We start from the raw sequence: 27,101 nt of genomic DNA, 5'->3' as shown, positions 1-27,101 counted from the left end.
GATGAAAGATAATGAGGCCTGAAATGAGCCTGTCAGAAATGAGGAGGTGGCAGGATGGGAGGGCGTCAAGCCTACGCCACGGCAACTATTTGACCCACCAGTGAGTCTGGTCCTATTTCTATGGAAATGAGCTCATTATGGTTAAATCTTTTCCAACTCCTGGTTGATTCATGAAGTGGTTTCAAATGTTGATAATCACTTCATGAATCACTGACAAACATGAAAGCCAAATACCTAGCACTTGCGAAGCCGCCTCTCCCAATGAGCGTCCCCACCATGATTTGTGGTGTCCTCCTCTCAGCAAACAGGTGTGCGGACTAGAAAAGGCCTCGTCCATGCACCAAAGTCCCCTGCCTCAGTAAGTCCGTGCTGGCCATTTTGTCTGGCATTGGATCCCCTCCCCACCCCCCAAACGTTTAATGATCATTAATGACTTAACTCGGAAAGATCACTGGGCAGCCCTCGTGACTTCGGGCACAAAGTGACCCATCATCAAGGTCTACAGTGCTGCTCCCGGGGAGAGTGAGATTGGGTTGCTCAAGGCTGCCAAGGCATCCGTGTCTCTGCACACGGAGAACCTGCTCCAGCCCAGACTATAGACAAGACATGGCCATTACCAGGCATCTGGCTGGCATCTGCCTTCACCTGAGGTCATGGTCCCAGGGTCCTGGGATCGAGTCCCACATCGGGCTCCTGCATGGGCCTGCTTCTCCCTCTGCCTGTGTCTCTGCCTCTCTCCCTATCTCTCATGAATGAATACATAAAATCTTTAAAAAGAGAGAGAGAGACAGAGAGAGAGAGACAGCCATCCCCTCCCAGCCAAGACAGCACACCTATCTCTCAGGCCAACCACAGCCCTCAGAGCACACAAAAACTAAAGGATCAGATTGGAGAGAGATGCAGAAAGCTGCCACCCTGCATTTGCACAATAGAAAGACACAAAAGATGGAGCTTCCAATGCTAAAGGCGTCTTGGGCAGTTGAGACATAGAGACCAGCAGCTTGGAAGCAGAGGCCCCTTAGAACCAGAGGCAGAGAGAGATGCTCCTCCCAGATACCTGCCCAGCTCCCTCTCTCCCTCCATTCCCCTCACCTCACGCACCCGGCCACCCCTCAGAGCAGCTCCCCTGGGCACCTCTGCTATCCTTCCTGCTCTAGTGTCCCACGACACCTGTCATCACCCATCACCTCACCAATCTGTCTACTGGCTTCCTGTCTCTCCCTCAAGAGTAAGCACACTCTGCCCGGCAGAGATCTCTACCCGCTCTGTTCTCCACTATAGCCTCGCATCCTAAAACGTGCTTGGCACGCACAGCAGGTGTTTAATAAATATTTCCAGAGTGATTCAAATGTGCTAAGAACTGTGTTGAACATAAAGAATCTGTAGAACTTGAAAGAAGAGGAATGTTGCCGGAGTCATCGCTTCTCTCTCTCCCCCAGGTGCACATTTATGGGTCTCTTGAATCCCATAAAGGGGGAATGGGTCCTTCACACTCAGATTTGTATCCAGTTCTCATGCCTGTGTAGACTTGGGCACGCTCAGCATATCATGTCAAAGCCTTCACTAAATCTGAAGAAAAGATCTGTCTCCAGATGCTGTAGCAGAGCCGCGCCGTGTCTGGGTGGACCCTGGAGTCCAGCCCCCGCGGTACGGAACGGCACCATCACGTAGGGGTCTCTCTTCTCACAAGGCTGCCTGTGCAGGTTCATTTGGGTTTGGCCGTGCTGAGCTAGAATTTCTGCATGCCGCCCAAAATCTAACGCTACTTTAGCCGAAAGAGCCCCTCTTAGTTACCTACTTCCTCCTCATTGCAAATGGAGCTCCAAAAACTCGGGATGGGGGGGGGCTTAATCCACGGTCACACGGCAGATTGCAATAGAGTTGGGACACAACCACATCTTCCCCTTCTCCCTGGAGTGCGGATTCCCATTTCCACGCTAAGCTAACTGCCTGTATTTCAAATTTGCAGACTCTAGCTCTGAAGGAGGACATGAGTGACCATCGCACCCGGCTGTATGGAGACCGTAAGGCATCAGGGAGGTCAGATCAAGGACCTCTGGGGCCTCTGGGCTGCCTCGAAGCCCAGTATCTTGACCGTGGAAGGCGCCTTAGCATGTGTCTCCCCCAGGTGCCCGATTTTCAGGGGGCACGCTGGAGCTCCCAAGGTCACACAGGAAGTGAGTTGGAAGAGCTAAGGCTAGAGCCCCGGCCCCAGCCCTCAGGTTGGGCTCCCCTTCACCACATCCTGCCCACCTGATCGCCAACCTTACATGTGCGAGAGCCTTAGTGCTGTTTTGTCCAAATGCCTGTTTGCCCCCAGAGAGAGGGCTAAAGGTCCAAGCAATCATCACAGTCCGCGGCTGGTCTGGATGCCTTTCCCCGCGGCCCCTTTTCTGTGCCCTCCTTTTCCCTGCTCCTCGTTTTATGGGACCTCCTCGAGAGAAAACAGGTGCTCCCCCACGGGCCCCCCAGGACCTCAGCATTCCTGGAATGGACTTTCCCCGAGTCTCCCAAAGCTGCCCCCTGGTGGCACAGTCCAGCAGACCCTCTCCCTTCCAGAAGGTGCTGAGCATCTACTCTGTACCCTGCAAGGATGCAGCCAAGCACGGCCCGGTTCATATACATATGGAGTCTGGAGGCTGTGCTGACTGTCAGGCGCCAGGCATGGAGGGGGGCTGCCCATAAAGCTCCAGACGGCAGCGCTCCCAGCTCAGCTGCAGGACGGGAATTAAACAGAGCAGGCCTCCAGCTGGCTTGCCAGCCTGACTCCGGTAGAAACAAGTGCCACGGAGGAGACCACAGAGTGCACGAGGGGGTCTAAGGTCACGAAAGGCCTCCCCAAGGAAGTAACACCCGAGCTCATGCCTGAAGAAGAGGTGAGAGCCAGAGGTGAGAGCAGGTGTGAAGGCCTCCACGGAGTGGACCTGCTGTCCCCTTCCCGGGCTGTCGATTCAGGAGGCCACCTTCAGCCAGAGGACTCAGCGACCACATGCCTCAGGTGTCGGAAGCTTCCAGCCACCTGACGTTTGGCCTAGGAACATGTCACCTCCCAGCCCTAAAGGTAGAAATGTTTTTCTATCATAGCTCTGCCTCTTGACTAGACTAACAGCTTCTTGCAATATTGGGGGTGACTCAGGACTTCTTAGGGTCTCAGGCTCCCCATTCCCAGCGCATAGGCAAAGAGCACCATCCTCACTGGAGGCATGAGCCATACGTCCACGCAGAACTTTCAGGGCCGAGGATGCTGCTTGATGTCCATGGGCCCGGGAGTCTGAAAGATGTGCTCCAGGCCCAGCTCTGCCCCGTGCTGACTGGGTGGCCTCAGGCAAGTCCCCTGGCCACTCGAGGCCCACAACTCCCTCTTTTTCTTAGCATCCTTGAAATGTCCAAACAGGATCAGGTCTCCGAGTTGCCCAGCACATAATGGGCATCTATGTCCAGTTTGAGTTGTTTTGTTTTTCTTCTTATCTGCCTTCAACGAAGTTCTCTCCAGCTCTTCTCCCACTGGTATCAGAACTTCATCTCCTTAAATAACTCAGCTTTTATGGAAACGGGGACAAATGAGCATCCCTTAAAGCAGGGAGGGGGGGTTGATGGATAGGTGGAAATGCTCTGGGTAGATGAGGAGGGGAGGGGGCTCCAGGATGACAGACTCACTTCCACAGAAGTGCACAGATCCGAGAAGAGGAAACCCCCACAGGAGCCTGAGGAGAAGGAAGCAGAGGTGCAGTGCCGCGGCTGGGACGAGAACAGCCTCGAATGCCACACCAGCCAGGCTTCCTGGACAGGACTGGGAAGAATCAGAGGCGTTCCCAAGGAGAAGGGATGAGGGCAAATGAATCTCTTCGAAAGGCCACTCATCCTGGGCAGCAGCTGGGAAGACGAAGAGTCGGGGAGGGAGAAGGAGGTGCAGCCACCATATAAGGGATTTCGGCGAAGTCCAGCTGGAGCACACACGAGGAGCCCAGGGCCTTGGGCTGAAGGACGAGGCGGGGACGGTGCCAGGGCACTGCCGGGCCCTCTGCCAGGCTGCCTCTCCTCTGCACACCCCTCAGGCGTGACCTCAGAGATGTCCGGGCAGAAGACGGCGGCTCACCTGCCCCGCCAGCAGGAGGTGCCCTCAAGCACCCTCGTCTCTTCCATTTTCTGGTGTCTGGCTGCTGTCTTGGCTGGCGTTACTGTTTTCCTCTCCCTTTGACAGCCCAAGTATCTCTTCTTTGTCATTTCAGAATGGCCTCCAACAGAGCATCCTCCTGGAGGCCTCCACCTGCCCGGCGGCCTCCACCTGCCCAGCAGCCTCCACCTGTGCAGCAGCCTCCACCTGCCCGGCGGCCTCCACCTGCCCAGCAGCCTCCACCTGTGCGGCAGCCTCCACCTGCCCAGCAGCCTCCCGGAAGCACAGCCCCTGCATTCCTTACACGCAGGTCTCTCGTCAACAGAGCACATAGCTCAGACTGGTTCTCAGCTTCAAATAAGTTTCTGAAAACCTCCTTTGAAAATAGCCTCCCTCACTGCAAAGATATCAGGTTGTATCTCAGCTACTGTCTCTGAAAAACGCCGACTGCCCTGGGCTCCGCCAGGCGGTGGGTGAGGCCCACACCCCCACCCAGCCTGCACCAGCGAGCCTCGGATGGCAACGATGTTATCTGTAATCGGTTGACTGGGTTACGGGCCCTTGTTTCCTCTGCAAAGCATCAGCCTGAGAGGCTTCACCTGCCCCTCCTCTGGGGGTGCAGCTGTGCCCTGACCAACCCCAGACGCTGTTCCTACAATTCCGCAGAGCCCAACAGAGCCTTGATGTGAAACCAATGCTCACCAACCCAGGGCAAAAGCAAAAGTTAGCTCTATTTCAAAACACCGTAAGGGGACCACTGTGTTTAGCAAGACAGAAGAAACGATTTCAACAAATAATTATTGCAAACCTACTAGGTTCCAGCTGTGAAAGATGATCATCAACTGTCCTCATGGGGCTCACATCTGGGGGGTGGGGAGAGGACAGAGGCTGGGAGGAAGATTGAAAATAAACTGCTTACCCTTTGATGTTATCAGTACGATGCTGTCAGTATGTGAAAGGCACTCAGCCGAGCTGTGGGGGTTTTTTGCCTACCACCACAGGTTTTGCTCTTAATTTTTAAATGGTAACAACCCAATGCTGCTGAAGGCATGGTACATATTGCACAGTGCTATAAGAGAGTGATATGAAAATGCACTCAAAGAATCAGAACAGTGTGCATGTGATTCCCTCTCTCCCCAACAATTACTCTCCTATAAATTTATCCAAAGTCATGAGCTAAAGGAGCAAAGATGCCTAAGCATGTTCAGTATATCATTTTCTAATAGAAATGGCCCAGGTAATTGAAATGCATCAGGCCAATGATATAGTATGTAGTTATTTAAAATAATTATGGAGACAAGTAATTTGAACTCTCTTTGGGATCTAATTTCAGGTAAAGGAAAGAACACTCAATGTTATGTTCAGTAACTGCGTGTGGTCTCTGCACTCAATGTCCTCAGCTCCCAGTGGGTTACACTTGCAACATCAGGAGTCTAGAAGGTCTTCCTCTCCCTGCTCCCATCCAGCTCTCAGAACCACCCTGTGAGGTTGCTATTATGGCTCCCATTTCATAGATGTGGCTCAGGGACACTGAATGACATGCACATACACCAAGGAGCGGGTGTGACTCAGGTCTCCTAACTGCCAACCCAGTGCTCTGTCCTTCCTTCCACGGCTGACCAGGTATGGTGACCAGGAAAAACCACCAGGGCCCCGGGTGGGCGGGAAGATGCTTGGGCCATCTGTCTGCTGCTGGAGAAGGCCCTGAAGAAGCCCACAGCTCCTCACAGAAAACCACAGTGCATTTTCGTCCCAAGACATCCCAGCCAGCCACTGGGGGTGAAAAGGTGCCTCTATTCCAGCCAAACCACAGCACCTAAAGGCAAGCCTACTGACGGGAAAAACAGGCAACCAAATGTGTTGACTTATGCAGCCATGTCATTGGGCTTGGCTCTGGGAAGTGGGGACAAAGGGACAGAAATAGCTGCCTTTACTGACTCATGGCTGAGGAGCCACCAAATGAGGGATTCCCTTGTCCACTCATGCACTTCATCCACTCGTCCACTGACGGACAGTCAGGTGGTTTCCACGTCTTGGCTGTTGTGAATAACGCTGCAATGAACAGAGTGGTGCAAATATGTCTTTGAGATCCTGACTTCAATGCTTTCAGTTCAATACTCAGAAGTGAGATTGCTAGATCATGTGGTGTTTCTATCTTGAACTTTCTAAGGAGCCCCCTTACTGTTCCCCAGAGTGTCTGCACCATTTCGTACTCTGACCAGCAGCCCTCAAGGGTTCCAGTTTCCAAGCACACATAAATGCAGAGATGAGTCCCGAGGGCATGATGCTAAGTGAAATAAGCCAGTCATGGATGGACACGCTTATTGCATGACTCCACTGATAGGCATCTAAGATTGTCGGATTCACAGAAGCAGAGAGCAGAACAGTAGCTTCCGGGGGCAAGGAGGTTGGGAGGGCAGAGAGTTGCTACTGAACAGGTATAAGGTTTTGGTTAAGCAAGATGAGTAGGTCCTAGAAATGTGCCTACAACATTGTGCCTGTAGTTAATACTGTATTATACACTTAAAATTGTATTAAGAGGGTAAAAATGTATTAAGTGTTCTTATCACACACACACACACACACACAAACACGAGCTCGTAGTACAAGCTGAACACCTGAGCTTATCTCTGGTTTCCCCTTCACTTACTGCTGTGACCTTGGGCAAGTCAGTTGACCTCTCCTTGTCTCTGTCGCCTCCTCTGCAGAATAAGAAGTAGAATAGTACTGGCCTCATAGAATTATCATGAAGCTCAACGTTTTTCTGATATCGATAGGGTCGGAAAAATTTCTGGAATATGCTATGCAGACATTGCCCTAATTTATACTCAATTTATACTCAATTTGATTTATACTCAAGATTCTCAATTTATACTCAAGATTCCCTGTGAAGAAGGAACTATGATTCCAGTTTTACAAGATAAGGACACCGAGGCTTGGGGGGCTTAGGTGATTCGCAGAAGAAGGGACCAGTGACTGGCAAAGACAACAGGCCCTGCCAAAGTGTCTGTAGGCTGGTGCACTCTCGGAAGGCTCCCTGAAGGAGACGGCATGGCATCTGAGCCCTTAAAGAATAGGGAAGACATGGACCAATCTTTTCAGAGTCCGTATTGGAAGAGATAGGGTGTCGAGAGGATGTCTCAGGAGTAAAGAGATCAATTGCAAAGGTGCGTTGTGTGCTGGGCCTGGTCTTCAGACACTTCCTCGGAGCTGGAATGGAAGCAGTCCGTGAAGACACTCATCGATTTACTTGATCAACAAGGCTGCATCCCATGAATGCACCCACACCCGTGCAGTGTTCACCGGACCATTGCCACCACCCCCTCTCTGAACGTGCTCTACGCCAGGCTAGGAAAGCAGAAATAAATGAGCCACATCAACAGCGGTCAAGGATGTCCTGCCCCTACCTGTGCCTCTCGGAACTTAAGGTGCCTCTGAGTCACCTGGGCGCTTCTTACAAACAAAAAGATCCGGTAAGTCTGGGGTGGGACCTAAGAGTCTGAATGTCCAACAAGCTCCCAGGTGGTGGATCCACAGACCACCTTCGAGTAGTGAGGGTCTGATGAGTTTACCTTCTTTCTGGCCGCATAACTGTAATCGTAGCAAGTAGCAAATGCCTGGTCCGGAGTGGGTGCTTCAACAAACATCCGTCACATCGGAAAAGCTTAATCACCTTCTCTCCTACTACCACTGAGTCTGATTAAGGAGCCCTGCACACACCGACAGGCCAAATCCTCCCCGCAGCACAACTTCCTACAATCTAAGAAGCAGAGTTCAGCTCCCGCTCCTCTCTCTCACACCGTCTCTACGAATGCCTTCGACCCTCAGGTCCTAGTCTTCTTATTACACACATGATGCGTGTTCACCCAAAACCAATAGGAGGAAAAAGATAAACAAAAAGAACAAGGAGAAATTGCAATCTAAAACACATCCTTTCAGGCTGCGTGCGTGTTACAGAATAAAAACATACTCCAAGTTCTGTTGGTATTTTCATGTCCTTAAGTTATGAAGACTACCTTCCCACGTCAAAGGCCACCTTCTAGTGGTGGCATGAAGTTTCATTACTTAAAAGTTTCAGAGAGTACACATTTCACTGACACATAAAACACAGTGCCCTTCAAAAAAAAAAATCAAGGTCCACACTGAAGACTTCAAGGACAAAATGTAAGGTTTGCTTTGAAACGGGTGAGTGGACGAGGAAGTATGAGACGACAGGACAGGACAGCCCACGTGTTGGTGGTTGCTGGGTACGCGCTGGCCGTGTGGGGGTGTATTATAGGGCTCTTGCCTATGCGGGTAACTTCCCAGAATAAAAGTTTAAAGGTTACAAACAAGGTCCAAATGAGATCTAGGAAGAGGATTCTGAGACCAGGATGGAGGTGGAAAGTGCTAGAAGTGAGTTTTCCACCCCCAAAGAAAGAACAGTGTTTCATTTAGGACCATTCAGCCTGTTGCTTCAAAACTCCAAGGTTTTGAACTACTAAACCTGAGCTACTAAACTGCACTGGAGGGCAGCCCAGGTGGCTCAGTGGTTTAGCGCCTGCCTTCGGCCCAGGGTGTGATCCTGGAGCCCCGGGATCGAGTCCCATGTCGAGCTCCCTGCGTGGAGCCTGCCTCTCCCTCTGCCTGTATCTCTGCCTCTCTCTCTCTCTCTCTCTCATGAATAAATAAATAAAAATCTTTAAAAAAAATAAACTGCACTGGAATAATCTGCCTGTATTATTTCCTGTCCCGTCAGCATGGATTTGCATTTTAAGAGCATGCTCCATGCTATGGCCACATTGGAACTGGGAAACGTGGAAGCAGGCGCCGGCCCACTGGGGCTAAGGCAGGTGGGGGCTCCTGGGAGCAGGGCCCTGCCCTCCATGTGGCCCGTGTGCACCTCGGCGGGTCCCTCTCCCCTCCGGGCCTCAGCCTCCTAATCTGTGAGAGGAAAGGATTCAAACCAAACGAACTTTACAACTTCTCTGTGCTCAAAGCCAACCAGGTTCTACCCTGGGAACCCCCGCCCCCGCTCTGTTTTGCAATATGCAAATCAGCTGAATTTGGTAATTGGACAAAGCTGACAGGAGCAATTTAATAAACTTTGATAACATTGCACAAAGTAATTGTTCAATTATTTCAAACGGTTCAGTTCGGAAAGTACAACGAGGGTGGGGGGGCGGCCCTTAGAAATTACTTTTGCTTATTAATCATCTCGTCCAGTAGAAGCCAAATGAGAACGAAGAGCGCGCGTGGGGGTGTTTTTGTTTTAATTCTGATTAACTGTACTTTCATCTGCACGTTCTTTAAGCTGTGCTTTGGTCCTCCTCATATGGATGTTGACTGAGTTCTGTTATCAGGATTTTAATTAACACCAGGTAGAGAAGGGGAAGCGGGATGACATGCTATTACTTCTGTTTGATTTAAAGTCAACGCTGGGGACTCTTCTTCGAGGAGCTGTTGAAATTGCCTTATCTCGCGCATCCCAAGGATGGCTGTTTCATGTAAATGTCATTTCCGCTGTCCAAAATGTTACAACACACGCCAGCACAACAGAACTACCGTCTTGTTCTAAGAGACACGAGGGAACCAGCAAGCTTTTGATCAAAGGCCCGATTCGAACATCAAAGTAATATCTCTTCTGCTAAACTCAGGAATCGAGGCTCCGGGTAAAGGAACCGGGACTCGGGCTTTCTGATGGCCTCGCCCACTAGGCTGGAGGTGCCTGAACTTCCGAGGCCGCTCCGTCTGCAGAAAAGCAGCTGGGAAGGAGCGCCTGGTGGTCCGGGTGCGCTTAGGGCGCCCTGTCGCCTAGGAGCATCCGCGCGTGGGGCCGCGCACACCCGCTCCCGTGCAGCACCGGCTGCCCCCCCCGCAGCGGGAAGTCAGCGGGCAGCTGAGGGCCTCGGGGCGGGGCAAACCTCAGGTCGAACTCATACCTGCCCTCCCGCCCCTTTTCTTCACATTTTCAACATTATCTATAAAATGGAAAGAATAACTGGTGGACAGTATGTGTATGCACTGCAGCACGTTCATACAATGAAGCATTTCACAGCAATAAGAAACGAATGACAGGGACGCCTGGGTGGCTCCGTGGTGGAGCATCTGCCTTCGGCCCAGGGCACGATCCCAGGGTTCCGAGATCGAGTTCCGCATCGGGCTCCCCGCATGGAGCCTGCTTCTCCCTCTGCCCGTGTCTCCACCCCTCTCTCTGTGTCTCTCATGAGTAAATGAAATCTTTAAATAAAAAAACGAAATGAATTGCTGCTAGATGCAACAAGGAAAGTAAATGTCAGAAATATAGTGTTGCAAGAGAGGAGCCAGACACTGAAAGGTATATGCTGTATTATTCTGTAGATATGAAATCCGAGGACATGAGGTCAAAAACTGGTCTTAGAAGTCAGAAGAGTGGGCACTTTGGCAGAGGACAGTGTCGACCAGGAAGGGACGTGGGAAAACCTGCCGAGGGGATGGCCACCCCCTGTGTCTTGATCAGGATGCTGGTTATGTGAACCAGTACGTGTGAAAAGTGTCACCAAAATATGCTCCATGAAATATATACCTCGTGTAAATGATTGCACCAAAAATATGACATCTGATGTACAGAACTGTGGTGAGGAGATGAAGTGTCCATGAAACGTCCCCATCGTGGTGGTGAGCTGAGCAAGCAGGGAAGGACAGCCATCGTGACTGTTCACGTTCTCATCATTAGCTTAACCATTCTGGCGAAGTGACATCTGACTCAGAAATTGGGGTCAAAACTCAGCACATAAGGCAAAAAAAAAAAAACCTATTAAAATTGTCCCCTGAGAATCCTGTAAATTGTCCATAAACTACAGTTTGCCTCATTTGGTACAAAGAGCCCTGCTGGGTCAAAGATGTTACTGTGTGTAACGGATTCCGTAATGGGAGGGAAGGAACAACGAGGACCAGCCGGGAGGAGCCCAGGTGTGTGGACGGCGGGATCGCGACCGGGGCTCGCCCCGTAAGAACCACACAGGTGCCACAACCCATGGCAAATGAGCATCATCACCCCCTCTTGCTCGTGCCTAGAAATGGGCTCATGGAGAACAGCAGCCATAATCCCAGACCAAGCAAACCGCTAATCACTCTTCGCTGTGTCTCTCATCGCTCTATGCCTTTCCCTCGTTCACTGAATTTGCACAGTTAAGCAGCAGAACCGCTTCACTGTACTGCTCCAGGCCCACATCCCCAGTGCTAAGGCACTGAGAGATCTGCTGGGCTCCAGGGGTCTCACCAGTTCCCAAAGACGAAGAGCTGGGAAGTTAACATCACACCCACCATGTGTATTATGTGACGTGAAAGTACGATAATCATGCAAGTGACTGGTAAATCCAACATGCTTCATTTTATATTTGGAGCTGACTTTCCCAGTGAATCATTTTGCCAGCTTTAGAAAATCTTGGGTATCGTTTATAACAGATGCCCAGATCTGAGAACCCGCTCCAACAGTTGCGTCTTGGGCTCGGGTGCTTGCAGGGCACAGCTGCCTACCATGGCACCTGGAGCACGGCCCTACACAACGGAGCCCAAAGGGAACCACAGAGAAGGGGTGCTGTTACCAGAGAGGTCTGGCTTTGGAGGAGCCCCGTGGGGGCTGCCCTGTGCATCGGAACCGTACGGGGGGCAGGGCCCGTTGCTGGAGGTGCTTCAAGTCTATCAGGCCAGTGGGCTCTGACTCGTCTCTTAAGCTGCGCCCGACATCCCATTAACCCACTTGGAGAACCTCAAGAGGGGTCCACACAAGTGTTAAATTACCTTTCGTCACCCCACAGGTGTGTGAGATGTGCTGCAAATGCACATGTCACATCTCCCGAGGCAGGAGGCCCGGCCAGGGATTTTCTCTGAGCACGGGGATCTGGAAACTATATCACTTTTGACTTAGAAATGACCTGGATCAAGGACCCGGGCTTCTAAGCATGACAGGATGATAAAAATATTCTCTGACAGCCTATCTCTGTGAGACAGAAGACACTGAGGTGAGCTCGGGAGCTCGAAGAACGAACGCCTTCCATTCCCTTACCCACCGGCCACTTACCACGCACGATCACATGCCTGGGCGGACAGAGGGCTGGGACAGTCGGAAAGCAATAATGATCATAAAAAGGAATCTGAAATAAATCACACCTACGCTCTAGGCATTTAAGGCCTGGGTGAAAAGAAGGAAATGTGAACATGAGCAAGTGAAGTTCAAAGCCATCGAATTATTTTCCACAAGCCCACATGAGATGTCCATCCCGGAGCAGACACAGAGGCCCCCCTGGAGAATCAGAATGAGTGACACAGGGACACCCGCAGGGAGCCTCATCTCCAGAGAGGACCTGGACGATTAAACGAGTCACCATGTGGAGTAACGGGAAAGAAGAGAGGGGAGTCGAGGGCTACAATTCACGCCTGGCTGTGTCCAGGAAACGTTTGCACGCCGCCCCCACGAAGAGTCAGGGAGGCAAAGGGGGAAAGGCCACCCCAGGCCCAGGGAGCCGCGTGAGCAAGAGCAGAGCCACGGGGAAAACGCCGGAGGGAAGCCAATGGTCGGCCGGGGAGGCTGACTGGGGAGATGAGAGGTCAGCCCGGCGTGGGTGGGAGGTGTGGGTGGGAGGGTGAGAGGCGGGGAGGCTCGTGCAGCCTCCAAGGCAGGAGGCGGGAAGGCCTGGGGGAGGACGGTGCAGCTGCAGAGGAAGGGCAGTGCTCCCCGGAGCTCCCGGCAGCATCTGGAGTAGACTCCTCCACCCCGACCCATGACGGAAGGCCGATTCCCCGCAGGCCTCTGGGCCCCCGCTTCCTGGGAGCCCTTCCCCTGCACCCCGGAAGGCTCTCTGCCTCCTTTCCTCCGGAGTCACAAATGGAAGACGGACGACCTCTCCTGGCACACCTTCTGGTTTTCCCGTGTGCTCTTCCAACCAGAGAAAATGCCCCTCACCGATGGGCCTGCTCCGTTCTTAAAAGAATCAGGTCACCTTTTTCTTCAGAATCTTCAGAACAATTGCAAACACGTGAAAAGATGCGGTTTTCCAACAAGGGGATAAAAAGGAAGTGGAAGACACGGCCCTCGTCCTTGAGAGATGAACAAAGCAGGTTTCTGCCCATCCCATTGAGGAACGAAGCCTCCGGATCGCACCAAACAAGGGGCGGAGCAAATCCGGAGTCTTCCCTGTCCTCCTCAGGTGCCTGGGGCTTGGGGCGAAGTTTCAAAATCATCGGCCTCTAACCCAACAGTGCTAAGAACTAGAAGGAGTTTCCCTCTCTTGGTACCTCGTCTGACGACCCTCGTCACTAACCCTAGAAAACAAAACGTCACTTGCTCGGCTCCCCAGTGTCTCCCTCGCTAATCAGAAAGGCCGAATGAGCCCGAATGTGTCTTGTCCTCTTCCCCAGGGGCCTCAGTTTGGGCTCCCCCAGAAGCAGGTCCGAGGCAGAGACTCTGTCTCCAGAGGTGTCGTCTATATCTCGTGTGATAAATGTGGACATGGAAATCCGGGGCAGGTGAGCGACTCCATAAAGGTCTTCCCCATATAATGGCTAATGGTCCTGTGGGTTTTTTTCTTTTTAAGGTTTTATTTATTTGAGAAAGAGTGTGAGCAGGGGGAGGAGCGCAGGGAGAGGGACAAGCAGACTCCATGCAGAGCGTGGAGCCCGACACGGGGCTGGATCTCACGACCCTGAGATCGTGACCGGAGTCAAAATCAAGTGTCAGGCGCTCAACCAACTGAGCCATCCAGGTGCCCCCAACAGTCCTGCTTTTAATAGAAAAACTCCATTGGATGAGATACTAGAAACCATGTTTCCAACAGGAGGACTCTCCCCAGGTAACACACACACACGCCAATGAATCACAGGTGAAAAAGAAATAAACGGTCTCTCTGTTGCAAGGTCCGCAAACCTCACGTAATGACAAATGTCACAGTACCAAGCACCTCGGTGACTCCAAGAACGGGGAGAGAGGGGACGACACACTCCAGTTCTTGACAGAGTCCAGTGTTCCCGGAATGGCCCTGGATCCCACCGGAAGTCCAGCCTGCAGCCTACCTGCTGCCTCACGCCCTGCCACCTGCCACCTGCCATGTGCAGGGCACGCCGGGGGCCGTGCCGCGCAGCCCTCCCAGAAACCCGGGAAGAAGAACGTGCCGTCGGCACTTCACACTGTGACTCCTCGGCCGGCGGTGGAGCCTGGTGAGAGCCCAGATCCACGGGCGTCCGAGCCCCCCCGTCAACCACACATCCTACTCCTCACTAAGGAGCTGGTCCGGCGTCAGCATGAACCGCGAGAAACGTGTGTGCAGCACCTCCGTCGTGCGGCCCTCTGAGAGGCACGTCCTTCCGAGGGGTTAGCGACGGGCAAATTATAACCTGTAAACCTCCCAGTGTTCCGCTGGGACCAGGATTGAACTCCGGCCCCCGTGGCCATCGTGCACTGAAGTAGCCATCGCACGGGGCTGCCCCTGCTGCTCGCAGTGTCTGCCTCTCCCACTCCGTGAACGCCACAGGAGAGCATCTTAAATTTGGGAAATCCTGATGGCACTCAATCCCCTTACTTGAGAGATGACAAAACTCTAGGACACCAAGTGGATAGGATTTGCCTACAGCCTCGCACTGAGTCATTGAGAGCCCAAAAGTCACTGAGGCCTGCTGACTCCCAGTCCAGTGGGAGTCTCTTCCTGAGACCAGGCTGGACTACCGTGGGTAGCTCCCGACGGCTGCCTCAGCATGTCTACTTCCAGAGGCGCTCTGGCCCATCCTTCAGACTCATCTTCCTTCCCTCTGTCTGACCCACAGAGGCCCCCAGGCAGCCCCTGCTCCAGCCTGTCCCTTGATTTGGCTCATGCGTGGGCATCATCCTGTCCAGTGATGACCAGAAAAACTACACACAGGGCTCAGACCCTCTGAACGGCCTGGGCCACAATCTCACTCTAGGGAGCAAACAAGTCCACACCTGTGAGGGAGATTGATGGAGGGCAATGCAAGCATAAGAAGCCACTTGGGAGACATGTCACTTTCTAGGACTTTCTGTGACAACTTTGGAATACGCTCAGGCCATTTGAACAGACAGGTCTGTGATGGGCAGGCTTCCTGTCCCATGGAATGAGAGACCACTCAAGCACAGCAGAGACTCTTAAACTAAGAACAAACCTTGGCACCTGGGTGGCTCAGCAGTTGAGCATCTGCCTTTGGTCCAGGGCATGATCTCGGGGTCCCGGATTGAGTCCCACATCAGGCTCCCTGCAAGGAGCCTGCTTCTCCCTCTGCCTGTGTCTCTGCCTCTCTCTGTGTCTCTCACAAATAAGTAAAACCAAAAAAAAAAAAGAAGAAGAAGAAGAACAAGCCCTACTGGGCACCTGGGTGGCTCAGTCAGTTAAGTGTCTGACTCTTGATTTCAGCTCAGGTCATGATCTCAGGGTGGGGGGATTGAGCCTTGCATTGGGCTCTGTGTGCAGCACAAGTCTGCTTAAAATTCTCTCTCCCTCCTCCTGCACCCCTCCCCCCACTTGCGTGCTCTATGTCTCTCTAAAAATAAATAAATAAAATCTTTTAAAAAAATAAATAAGAACAAACCTTCCACACCTAGTTGATGGGGGTAGTTAGTAGGAAAAGAAGGGCAGGCCAAGGCAGGGTGAGAAGAGAACAGAAAGGAGTTTTGCTCAAGATTTTCAAAATCTTAATGACAAAAAGTTTTCTAAGGATATTTTTGGAATTTAAATGCTATACACCAATTATAGCTTTTTTTTTTCCTGTGACACTAACCAGAGGACTGGGACTTTTTTACTTCCCCCCAGATTTGTTGCAGGGGGGTATGCAGGAGGCAGAGAGGCTGAATTTCAATGTCTCTCCACAGTGGGGCTGGGGGTACAGGATGGTGAGCTATACACACTAGAGGTGAGAGGAAGGGCCTAGAATGGAAGATTCAATCGCTGGCCTTCTCGGGGAAAACACTGGATCAGAGAGAGACGGTGGGAGGATTGTCAGCCAGAAGGACAAGGCATTTGAACTTGACCCTATAAGCAAAGACAGGAGATGACTATTTAACCCAGGGAATCTCCTGAGCAGACGTATTTTGGAAGGACTGCAAAGTGATGGGAGCGTGATAGGAGGGCCACATAGCCTAACGGCTAAGACCACTGGCTTCGAGGCCAGACCTAACATGCATCTGACTCTAGCTCTTCCTCTCATCAGTCCATGGCTCTGAGCAAGCTATTTAACCTCTCTAGACCTTTGGGTGTGGTAACTAAAATGAGCATATCACCACCATACCCATCTCAGTGGCTTGAACTAAGTGGGACTGGTCCCATCTATCTGAAGGCTGGTCATATATATATATATACACATCCTACGTGTAGGAGATAGAGAGACAGATACCTTCAAAAAATGGCCCCTATCACTTTCTGTGTTTTCATCCTGAGTCATAAAGGTAGAAACAGAAATTAGAGAGGCTGCCTCTCAACCACTGCCTCCAGAGTCAACCCTGTGCTACCCACACTTCCTTCAGGAGCCCCCTCCTGCCTCCAGCTCTGCTGTGTTCCCAGTGGAAGGGTGGTCTTCCCAAGCCCACCCCCCACCCAACTAAAGTTTGGGCCAGAGCTTGGGCATGTGACCCAAGTCTGGCCAATGAGAGTCCTTTCCCCAGGGAATGTTAACTGATGTGAGAGAGACCATCCCCTTTTCTTCTCGCCAGTGAAACTGTAGAGATGTGAGTCTGGAAGTCACCTGCAGGTATGTAGGGAATTAACAGGGAGGGACCTAGGCTAAGAACGGATGAGACATTGAGAGGTAGTCCTTGTGGCGTCTGAAGACCTGTTTCTCATTCCTGGGCTCCATGGACCTGCCCTGCCTTTTTATACTTTGATTCCTCATCTTGCCCTTCAGTTCTCTGAGCTGTCTTAATCTGCCTTCCAATAAATGCTTCCCGATAAATGCTATTTTATTATTTTATTTTTGCTTAAGCCAGTTCAAGTACGGCATCTGCGACGTGTGAGCAAACCCCCTGATTTAACGTGATCGACTGATCTTAGCTTCAGCACATCCTGCTGTGGCTCTGTGATTCTACATCCCCAACCCACGTCCAACAGATGTTTTGTTTCTTCGTGATTTGGGCTATGTTAATCTCTAAAGACAAACACATATTTTAAAAGGAAGTTTCATTGTATACTTAGTGAACCACTTTTATTAAAAAGACTAATATGGTGTAGAACGAGCTCTGCCCCCAGGAAATTTGGGATACGGTGTCAGAACCTCCATCCTCCCTGTTGACCAGCCCACTTGGGTGCCGTAAATCTCCGAAGGTGGATAAAAACATCGAATATTCTTCACTTGTATTTATTGGCCATTCTGAAATCGACATTTCCCGGTGTACATTTAATCGCAGACTGCTTTGTTAGGCATCTTCCCTGATCAGAGGAGCACATCAGAAATTGATTCCCTGATAGAATGAGGGAGGGGAATTTGAAGCACAAATTCAACTTCAAGCATTTGGACTTCTCTTCTCCTTTCACCTTTGTGGTTTGGACACTTCATTCCCCAAAGTGAAAGGTAAGGGCTTTAAGACAGAAAACCAATTGGGTTGCTGGAATCCAATCAACAGCCATGTCCCAGGGCAAAGGGCCTGTCCAAAGTGGCCCAACATCCATCTCTCAGAAGCTCCCACATGCTACCGCCCACCCACGTCAGATTCAAGGGGGCTGGTTCTCTTTGATCCCAGTGAGTGCGAGGCTGACAGGTGAAAAAGTTGCACCAGGGGCAGAGGAAATGAAATTGAATTCAAGTTGGAGGTTATTTGTCTTCGCCATGACCTGCAGTGGTCTCAAGTGATAGCCCAAGTGGCAATGCTCAAACTCATGTCTGTGAGTCAATTACTGGGAACTTGCGTTTAAAAACTGTTCTGATGTGTTAGGTTTAAAATGGTTCAAACGGATCGAACAGAAAGGGAAAAGGAGAGGGAACCAAGCCCCTTTAGGGATTTTGTTTGAATCTACAAAAAGGCTGCATTGAAACCTGCAGAGTATTTATAAAGAAGCTGTAAAATCTTTTATTCATTTGAAAGGAGTTGGAAAGAGACACAGGAAGTAGGCAGGAGAGGCCCCGCGGCAGCATGGTGGAACGGGGAGCAGTCGACACAAGTGTGTGATGTTGGCAAAAAAGCTTTTCCTAAAATTGGGAGGAAGTTACCACTGCCATCGCTCATGTCTTGGGCAGAAGACTTGGGTGAGAGTCCCACCTCCATCACTAGCTCATTCTAAAAAAATGTCACTTCTACTCTATCAACCTCAGTTTTCTTACCTATGAAATGGAAATAAACTACATGCACAGGGCTTCGTAAGGACCCTAAGGATGGTAGATGTGGAAGTCCCTGATAAGCTGTTGAGAGACACACTGAGGCTGGTTATGCTTACGATCGCTTTACTGTAAGCCACAGCGTATTCCACATGTGAAATTCAGGGTCACAATTCAGATCAGAACAGCCAAGACTGGGAAAGATAAGGTCGAAGCAAAAAGCAATTTCCATTAGGAGGCATTTGTGAAAGGTCTGAAGCAGTTAGTTTTGTTCCCAGTTCTGAAGCTACAGGCCCACAAGCTTGCCTTAGCTGAATAAGGCAAGTAGTTTATATTAGGTGACCAGCTAGGACTAGTTCTCAGTTTCATCACAAGTTCTAGTTATGCTAGGAGATCCTGGGGGCTAGAGCCAGTGTGAGCCATCCAGATAGCCATGACTGTTCTGCCTCTGGTGCATACCCTAACTAGTGCCTCCTAGTGACACGCTCCTGAATTGCAGGCATAGTAGGAATCGGAACCACAGCAGCCTCTCTAGCAGGGCTTTTTTCTTTCTTTCTTTTTAATTTTATTCATTTGAGAGAGAGACTGCACAAAAGCAGGGGGAGGGACAGAGGGAGAGAACCTAAAGCAGACGCTGTGCTGAGCATGGAGCCCGACATGGGGCTAGATCCCATGTCCTCGAGATTATGACCTGAGCTGAAACCAAGAGTCAGACACCTAACCAACTGAGCCACCCAGGTGCCTCTCCAGCAGTGCTTCTTAATCTTGGCTGAATGTTAGAATCACCTACAAATCTTAAAAATTATTGATGCCTTAAATCCACCTCCAGAGATTAATATTTAATCAGTTTGGTGCATCTTGGGCATTAGAATATTTAAAAGCTTCATATAACCAACTTCAAGAACCACTACTCTAGAGCAGAGATAAGCAAACTTTTTCTGCAAAGGGCCAGAAAGTACATTTTCAAGAGTTTTTTCAGGTCATATGGTGGTCTCTGTCACAGCTATTCAACTGTGCCCTTTTAGTGTGAAATCACCATGGAGGATATATAAACAAAAGGACATGGCTATGTTCCAAGAAAACTTTACTAAAAAAATAAGTAACAGACCATAGCTTGCCAACTCTTACTTTGTTTTTTATAAGATTTTATTTATTTATTTATTTATTTATTTGAGAGAGAGGGAGAGAGCACAAGCCAGGGGGAGGGGCAGAGAGAGAAGCAGCAGGGAGCCCCCACTCAGGACTCGATCCCAGGGCCCTGAGATCATGACCTGAGCCAAAGGTAGTGCTTAACCGACTGAGCCACCCAGGCGCCCTGCCAACGATTACCCCAGACATTTGTTACTTAAAGTGAGGTCTGAAGACCAGAAGCATGGCCAGTACCTGGGAACTCATTAGAAATGCAGAACTTCAAGCCTCAACAAGCTCCCTCTAGTGATGGGGATGCATGTTCAAGTATGTGAGGCACCACTGCTGAGGTTCCACATTGGGAATCCAACCCCGCCAGCATCACAGAACCGAAGTGGAGCGTTCCCATCACTGTCAGCATCTCCTGTGCCTGTCACCTCTATCAGCCCGGCTGTCTCCCAGCTGCCACATTTCTGTGGCATCTTCTCCTTGGTGACTCAGACAATCTTAAGCAGCTGTCTATGTCTGATTATGGTGCTTTCAAAGGGTCAGCGGGGCCACACGCTCAGTTTCTACTTTTCATAATAATATATGAAGGGGATGTGGCTGTTGAGCCATATCAAGTGATAGACCTCTGCTCTCAGGAACTATCCATTTAAACTTGTCAAATGTCATATAATTCTCCAAACAGCCCATGCTGCTTCCAGGCTTTGTGCCTTAAATATGGTATTGTGCTTTCTGGGAGAGTCTTGTGAGTCATCTTGCCACCAGGCAAATTTATCCAACCTTAAAACTACTGACATGGGGAGACCTTCTGCTTCCACTCCTGTTCACATTTCATCGCTCCCTCTCCCATGGCAGCCCATGCCCTGTATACACCTTTGCTGTTACCCTTAGCACTTTGATGGTAATAATGAGCTTGCCAGTTCCGTCTCCCCAACTGATGCTGAGCCCCTTTGGGCCAGCATCATTCACTTCTGCATCCACAGGCCTAGTACTGGGCTTTAATACGATAAATGACATTGGTCTTAATTGAATTGACCTGAGAGTGAGTTAACATTTCTTTCAAAGTAACTGACATCTCCACAAAACCCTTTTAATGACAAATACTTAATAACAGCTCATAAAGAATATTGCTCTCTAGAACGAACTTTGGGAAATGTTGCCTCTCAGACAAGAGCACCAGCCCAGATCGGATCCAAGCTTGTAAAGTCTCCCTAGAATTTGAGTTCTGGCTCTGGCCCTGGCTCTGGCTCTTGCCTACCATAAGGAGGAGGTGGGAGAGGGGCTGATGGGATGAGCTTGGTTCCTATAAGCCTGAGCCAACTTTTCTGAAAGAGGGTTGCATGACTGCCTCTGGTGATTCGAACTAGGAAATTAGAATTCCCACCTGACAGAGGAGAAAGTTGGATTCGTGTGCGTTAAGGATTTGCCATCAACTTGGTGGCACAGCCAGGGCCAGAACCCAAGTGCCAGATGCTGTCCAAAAGAGCAAGGCAGACTGCTTTACGAGGAGCTTCTCAGGAGGTCACCACCTGGCACCATGTCTTGCTTCCCACCTGGCTCACCTACACCAGAACTGGGTGGAAAGGTCGAAAGAAGGAACCATTTTGTATCCTCAGGAGAACCCCACATCCAGATCCAGAACCCCAGGCTGTTGAACTATGAGATGTCTTTCCATTACAGACTTGACACCAATGTTCAGCTGGATCAGAGATCAGTCCAAAATGCTCATCTGTCTATCCTTGGGTCTGTTTGAAGCTGACATTTTGACAAGATTCCACCCAAGAATCCTGCCATTTGGACAAAGCTGCCCAGCCTGGGTAGACTCTTGGCAGCAAATACTGCATCAAGGCCCATGCTCCTGACTCCCCACCCAGCCCTCTGTCTGGTCATTGCTCTGGGCAGCCCCACCTGCACATGTGCAGTGCCTCATCACTCAAGATTTGTGCACAAGCACACCTGGGTGCAGTCCTGCATGTGTGTAGGAAGGGGAGTCCCGTCACCTCCTGGCATGCAACTGCTCAAGGCAAGTGAGGAAGGAGCCAGACCATGCTCTGCCTGCCTTTGGCATCACCTTCCCTGGATTCTGCCAAAAATGAGAAGCCCGGGCTAAGCCATGAAGTGGCACTGAGAGAGCCCTCTCTCCTCTCTGGGCTTTGTTGCCACGTCTCTAAAAGGAGCGTGCTGGACTTGAGAGCCGTCACAGCTGATCCTGATTTGCCCTGGTGGTATGCTCGGTGCTTCAGGTTCATTATCTCGTTTAACCGTGACAGTGAGGCCATCCTACAGATGGGAAACCCTGAGTGGATCTGGTTGCAGTTGCCCCAGAAACAGACTCTGAGACAAAAACTAAAGCACACAGAGTTGGTTTGGGAGGTAATGCTAGGCAGCATCAGTAGGGCAGTGGGGAGGTGACACAGGAAACGGGCCGGAGACGATGACAGGTGTACAGTGAAGCCAGCTCCCCAGTGGAGACTGGGTAAATCCAGCAGGAAAACTCTGGGAGCTGGGCAGCCCGACCCCCCGCCAAATGATCCCACCTGAGGGACAAGGGATCTTCAGTCGACTTAGACTGAACTAGAGGAAACTGCCACTACTCATTCTTGACCTCCAGAAATGGCAATGCCATTGGTTCAGCGTAATCTGAATTCCAAGTCTTGTTGGTGGAAGGCTGCTGGACAAGAGATGGGAGTGTCAAGTCCATGGCACTTCCATCCTTCCCTACACGACACAACAGCTTTCCCAAGTTCGGGCGGGGGTCGGGGGAATCTGTTGTGCAGAGAGAGATGCAGATACTTGGCAGTGGGCACCCCTGGCTCCTGCGTGGGGCCCTGACAGCACACGCTGCACTGACCTGGAGAGCCCAGACCCAAAGAGGATTCACACCCACCCGGTCTGTCTCTGCAGCTCATATGTTTCACCCACACGGCGCCTCCACTCAATTTCCGAGACTTGATCATTTCCCTGAACTATGTAGTCCAAGGCTAAGATTCCAGAAGACTTGAGCTCCAAACTGTACAACTCAAAGACAAAAAGTTTTAAGCAGCAGAAAAAGGCAGCCAGTTAGCTAGGGCTGGGCATGCATTCACCCGTTCCGCAGCCGTTTGTCAAGGACACGACGTGTTCCAGATTCTGGGCTCAGAGGACGCGTGCCGAGGGACACGGCGCTGAGAAGATGGGGTGTTACCAGCATACACGAGAGCAGTGCCCAGCGGGTGCGGGGGGCCAGAGGACCACATGGCCTGCGGAGGGAAGAGAGCGGGAGGCCTCCCCACCGGAGGGCACAGCCCGAGCTGCAAACAGCAACAGCCGGGCTCACGCCCGAGCCCCTCCCCCGAGCAGTCATCCCAAGGGTACAACAAATGTGCTTTGTAGAACAGGTGATTTAGAGCTGCTCAAGACCCCAGTGCTTACAACGTTGTCCATGAACTTGTGTTTCAAACTTTTAGGAATGAGTTATGACACACCACCCTGAAAATTCAATTACCTCAGGAAGGCATTTGGCATAAATCAAAGATATATATACAGCCTGGCGAGGCGTTAGAGATTGTCCCCAGAGTGCAAGCGACTCGCCCAAGGTCATAGTGCAGACGATCGGGTCCACTGAGGTAGATCTGCGATCCACGACTTGGGCCCATATAGGCATGTGTTGAGAAACAGAACACTCCCTTTTTTTAATTTTATTTTTTATTTATTTATCTATGATTGTCACACAGAGAGAGAGAGAGAGAGAGAGAGGCAGAGACACAGGCAGAGGGAGAAGCAGGCTCCATGCACCGGGAGCCCGACATGGGATTCGATCCCAGGTCTCCAGGATCGCGCCCTGGGCCAAAGGCAGGCGCTAAACCACTGCGCCACCCAGGGATCCCCAGGACACTCCCTTTTCAACGGGCTCCCTCCATCTCTATGAGCAGAATATGGCAGAGAAAGGCCCTGGGCAGGGGGTCAGAGAACCAGGCATGGACTCTGAGCTCCCACGACACAGGGATCGCTGTGACCAGCCAAGCTTCAAACGAGGTCATGACTGAAAACATTAGGTTAGTACGTGGCACGTGGTCCTATAAATGTGGGGTTGTTAATAATGTTTATTACTCATTAGTAGGGGTTATTATCGTTTGTTGCGCCTGGAATGATGACAGCTAACTTATTTCCTGTTGGTAACATATTTTTGTTAAACTTAGTAACATTTTCTAAGTAACCAACAGCAAATCTTTATTCTACTTAATAAAGTATATTTTAAAAATTCAAAGACCACAGAGAGTATAAAATGAAAAGCAAAAGTCCCCCAGAAGCAACCCCTGCTAATGTCACACTTTCTTATAGAACCTTCCAGAAAACGGTTCCTGCATATAAGAGTGCATGTGCGCACGTGTCTTTTCCCCTGTCTCACGTCGTGCTTTTTGATCCTCACGTAACAGTACACCTTGGACAGGATCACACAGTAGTATGTGCAGATCCAAGTCACTCTATTTTAAAGAGAGAATGTTCCAATAATGGATAAACCAGGAATTCTTTAAGCGGGGCTCTGCTGACGGTCATCTGTGGCCTCGTCGGGGATTTCTCCCTGTTACACCAGAAGTGCCACGAGCACCTCCTGCACGTCAGCAGGGGGCCTGGAGCTGCAGGGTCAGATGCCACGTGCATCGCAAGGCTTGACCGACGAGGCTAAACTCTCGTCCGGGGGTCCCACCCAGAGCCCCCACACGCCGTCCCCCGTTCACTGTGTCTGCGGGTGGCCTCTCCTCCCAGGTTCTGGTCATCCCCGGAAAAGAGCAAACTTTAATATTTGCCCGTCGGAAAGGCGAAGGATGGAATCTTCTTACTATTTTGATTCATATCTCACTTACCGTGACTAAGGCCCACGTCTCTGCGCGCGTTGGTCGGCGACTCCCGTGCGGGTGCTTTTGTTTAGAAGAAGGGGGGGGACCGCGCGTGCTGGCGAGGGAGACAGAGACCGGGACACAGGCGAGGCAGGCGTTTCCTTATTAGCTGCCCTCTGTAGCCCTCGCCCATATTTTAAACTTCTTTTTATTATTACTATTCCTTAACATCACTTTTATGACCCTCTTATCAATTCAGAAAAGCCATCTTGGGTGAAATGGCACAAATTTTTTCTTCCTGATTCACTGTTCATTTTATTTCTTTGTTGTGTTTTTTGCTACGGTTGTTGTTGTTTTCAGTGTATGAAATAACCTTCTAACTGATCCTCTCGTTTCGACTCTTGCCACAGCCGTGGATCTTTTAAAAACTGAAGCGAGATCATGTTGCTTCCTTGCTTAAAACCCTCCTGTTGTTTTCCATCGTCCTTGGAATAGACCCCACAGTTTGCCAGGATCCGAGAAGCCCTCTGTGGTGTGGAAGCTGCCTGCCGCTCACCTCATGCTACACACCCCCTCCCCGGACCCTCCAAGCACACCTGAGCTCTTTCCCATATCAGCTCTTTGCCCCTTATTCCTTTCTTGCCTTCTGGAATGTTCTTTCCTCTTGTCTCCAGCTCGCTAACAGAGGCAGTCATTCCCATTCTTCAAGGCCACACCTTAAATGTCACCTGCTCTCAGAAATACTTCCGTGGGGCACCCGGGTGGCTCAGGGGTTGAGCATCTGCCTCTGGCTCAGGTTGTGATCCCCGTGTCCTGGGATCGAGTCATGCCTTGGGCCCCCCATAGGGAGCCTTCTTCTCCCTCTGCCTCTCTGCGTCTCTCATGAATAAATAAAAAAATATTAAAAAAAAAAAAAAAAAAAGAAAAAAGAAAGACTTCTGTGACCCCCTGACTGAAGGTGGGCCTTACTCTGCTCTTTGGCTCAGCGTCTCTGTGTCTGTGGTGGCATCTCTCGTGATGGATCAGTACTTATTTGTCGGCTTCCATCTCTTCTCCCCGTCCACTATATAAGCTCCATGAGGCCAGGACCTTGTCTGTCTTGCTCCCCAGTGCATCCCCAGCACCTCCATCGGTGCCCGAAACACTGTGGGTCCCCAGCCAGTAATTTATTTAATGCACGAACTAATGGCCACTCCGATTTATCATTCCTTCTTTGAGAGTTTTCATTTTCCTGGGCAGCTTGGAAAGGTACTTACCCCTCGTTTCATTTTCAAGTTTAAAGTCATTCACCAAGGGACGCCTGGGTGGCTCAGCGGTTGAGCGTCTGCCTTGAGCCCAGGGCCTGATTCCAGGGTCCCAGGATCGAGTCCTGTGTCAGGCTCCCTGCATGGAGCCTGCTTCTCCTACTGCCTGTGTCTCTGCCTCTCTCTCTGGGTCTCTTGTAAATAAATAAATAAAATCCTTAAAAAAAAAAAAAGGCTATTCACCAAGACTCCCATTTATTGAGGACTCTTTCTGCTCTGGGAACTGATTGTAGGTACAGTGGTAACGCCGAGAAATAAACAGGCAAGAAAGCAGCTCTCCAAGAGCTCAAATCCCAGCATGGGACCAGCAGGCCCACCACAAAACTCAAACAGAGGAATAAATGATTTTAGAGAATGGCAAGAATTAGGGAGAAAATAAAGCAGGATGATGTTAAAGAAGATGGGAGTTATGGGGAGAGGGGGTCCCCATGAGGATGGGGGAGCCATGGGAGGAGCCAGAGAGGAGCACACTAGCGGGACGACAACAGGTGCGGCCTCTGAGCTGGAAGGAGCTTGTGAGCCGGGAGCACAGAGCCATGATCAGGGCCTCCCGAGCCGTGCACGGGGCAGGGCAGAGACCTGGGAGTGGGAGGGGCACCCCTGCAGGGCATCCGAGGTAGGCATGGGTGCTCTTACTGTGACCGCCGCGGCCCGGCTCTAAGCCAGGGTGCAGAGCCGTCTCCTGTCTGTGTCTAAAAGACCACCCTCAATCCATCTACAAGTTATTTTAATGAAAGAAACAAAGAAACAGGAACTTGGCCTTATAACTTTTTTTTCAAAATGACTAGTCAGTTGTCCCATTAATTAATCTACCCTTCCCTCCCCAAGATTTAATTTGAGATGCTTCTTTTAACATATACTAAAATTCTTTTGGGTATTTTGGGTATGGGCGGGGGGGTGGCTTCATTCTGTTCACGTGTTTCCTGAAACCAAATACCTTGATTACTTTATTTTTTTTTATTACTTTAGCTTCATGATACATTTTATGATGTCTGCTAGTATCATTCTCCCTGTTATTTCTATTTTTTACAGAATTTTCCTATTTTTGCACAGTACTTATTTCTTTTTGTCAAATTCTGAAACTGAAATCTTCTTAGCGTTTTAATTGAGATTCATTAGGTTTATACATTAATTTATTAATAAACAGATTAAAGAGAAGCTACATCTTCACAATATTGCAATCTTCTAATAAACACAATCCATATCTACTTAACTCCTACAGTGCTTTCAGCTTTTTGTATGCCAATTTAAGAGCTATTGATTTATTAAAATAACTTATATAACTTGCTTGCCAAAAAAAAAAAAACTCATTTGGAAAAGAGAAACATAAAATATAAAAGAAAATACGGAAGCAAATAAAAATCCCATATAATTGCATCATACATGGAGATCATTCCGTCTCTTGTGCGTGCGGGGCACACGCAGACACATGCGCTGGGCATTATTATGCAGAACATTTAGTTTTAC

Source organism: Vulpes lagopus, chromosome 10 (assembly GCF_018345385.1).
Source record: "Vulpes lagopus strain Blue_001 chromosome 10, ASM1834538v1, whole genome shotgun sequence".
NCBI classification, from domain to species: Eukaryota; Metazoa; Chordata; class Mammalia; order Carnivora; family Canidae; genus Vulpes; species Vulpes lagopus.
The sequence above is the reverse complement of the archived record's forward strand: the minus strand, read 5'-3'. Positions refer to the sequence as shown.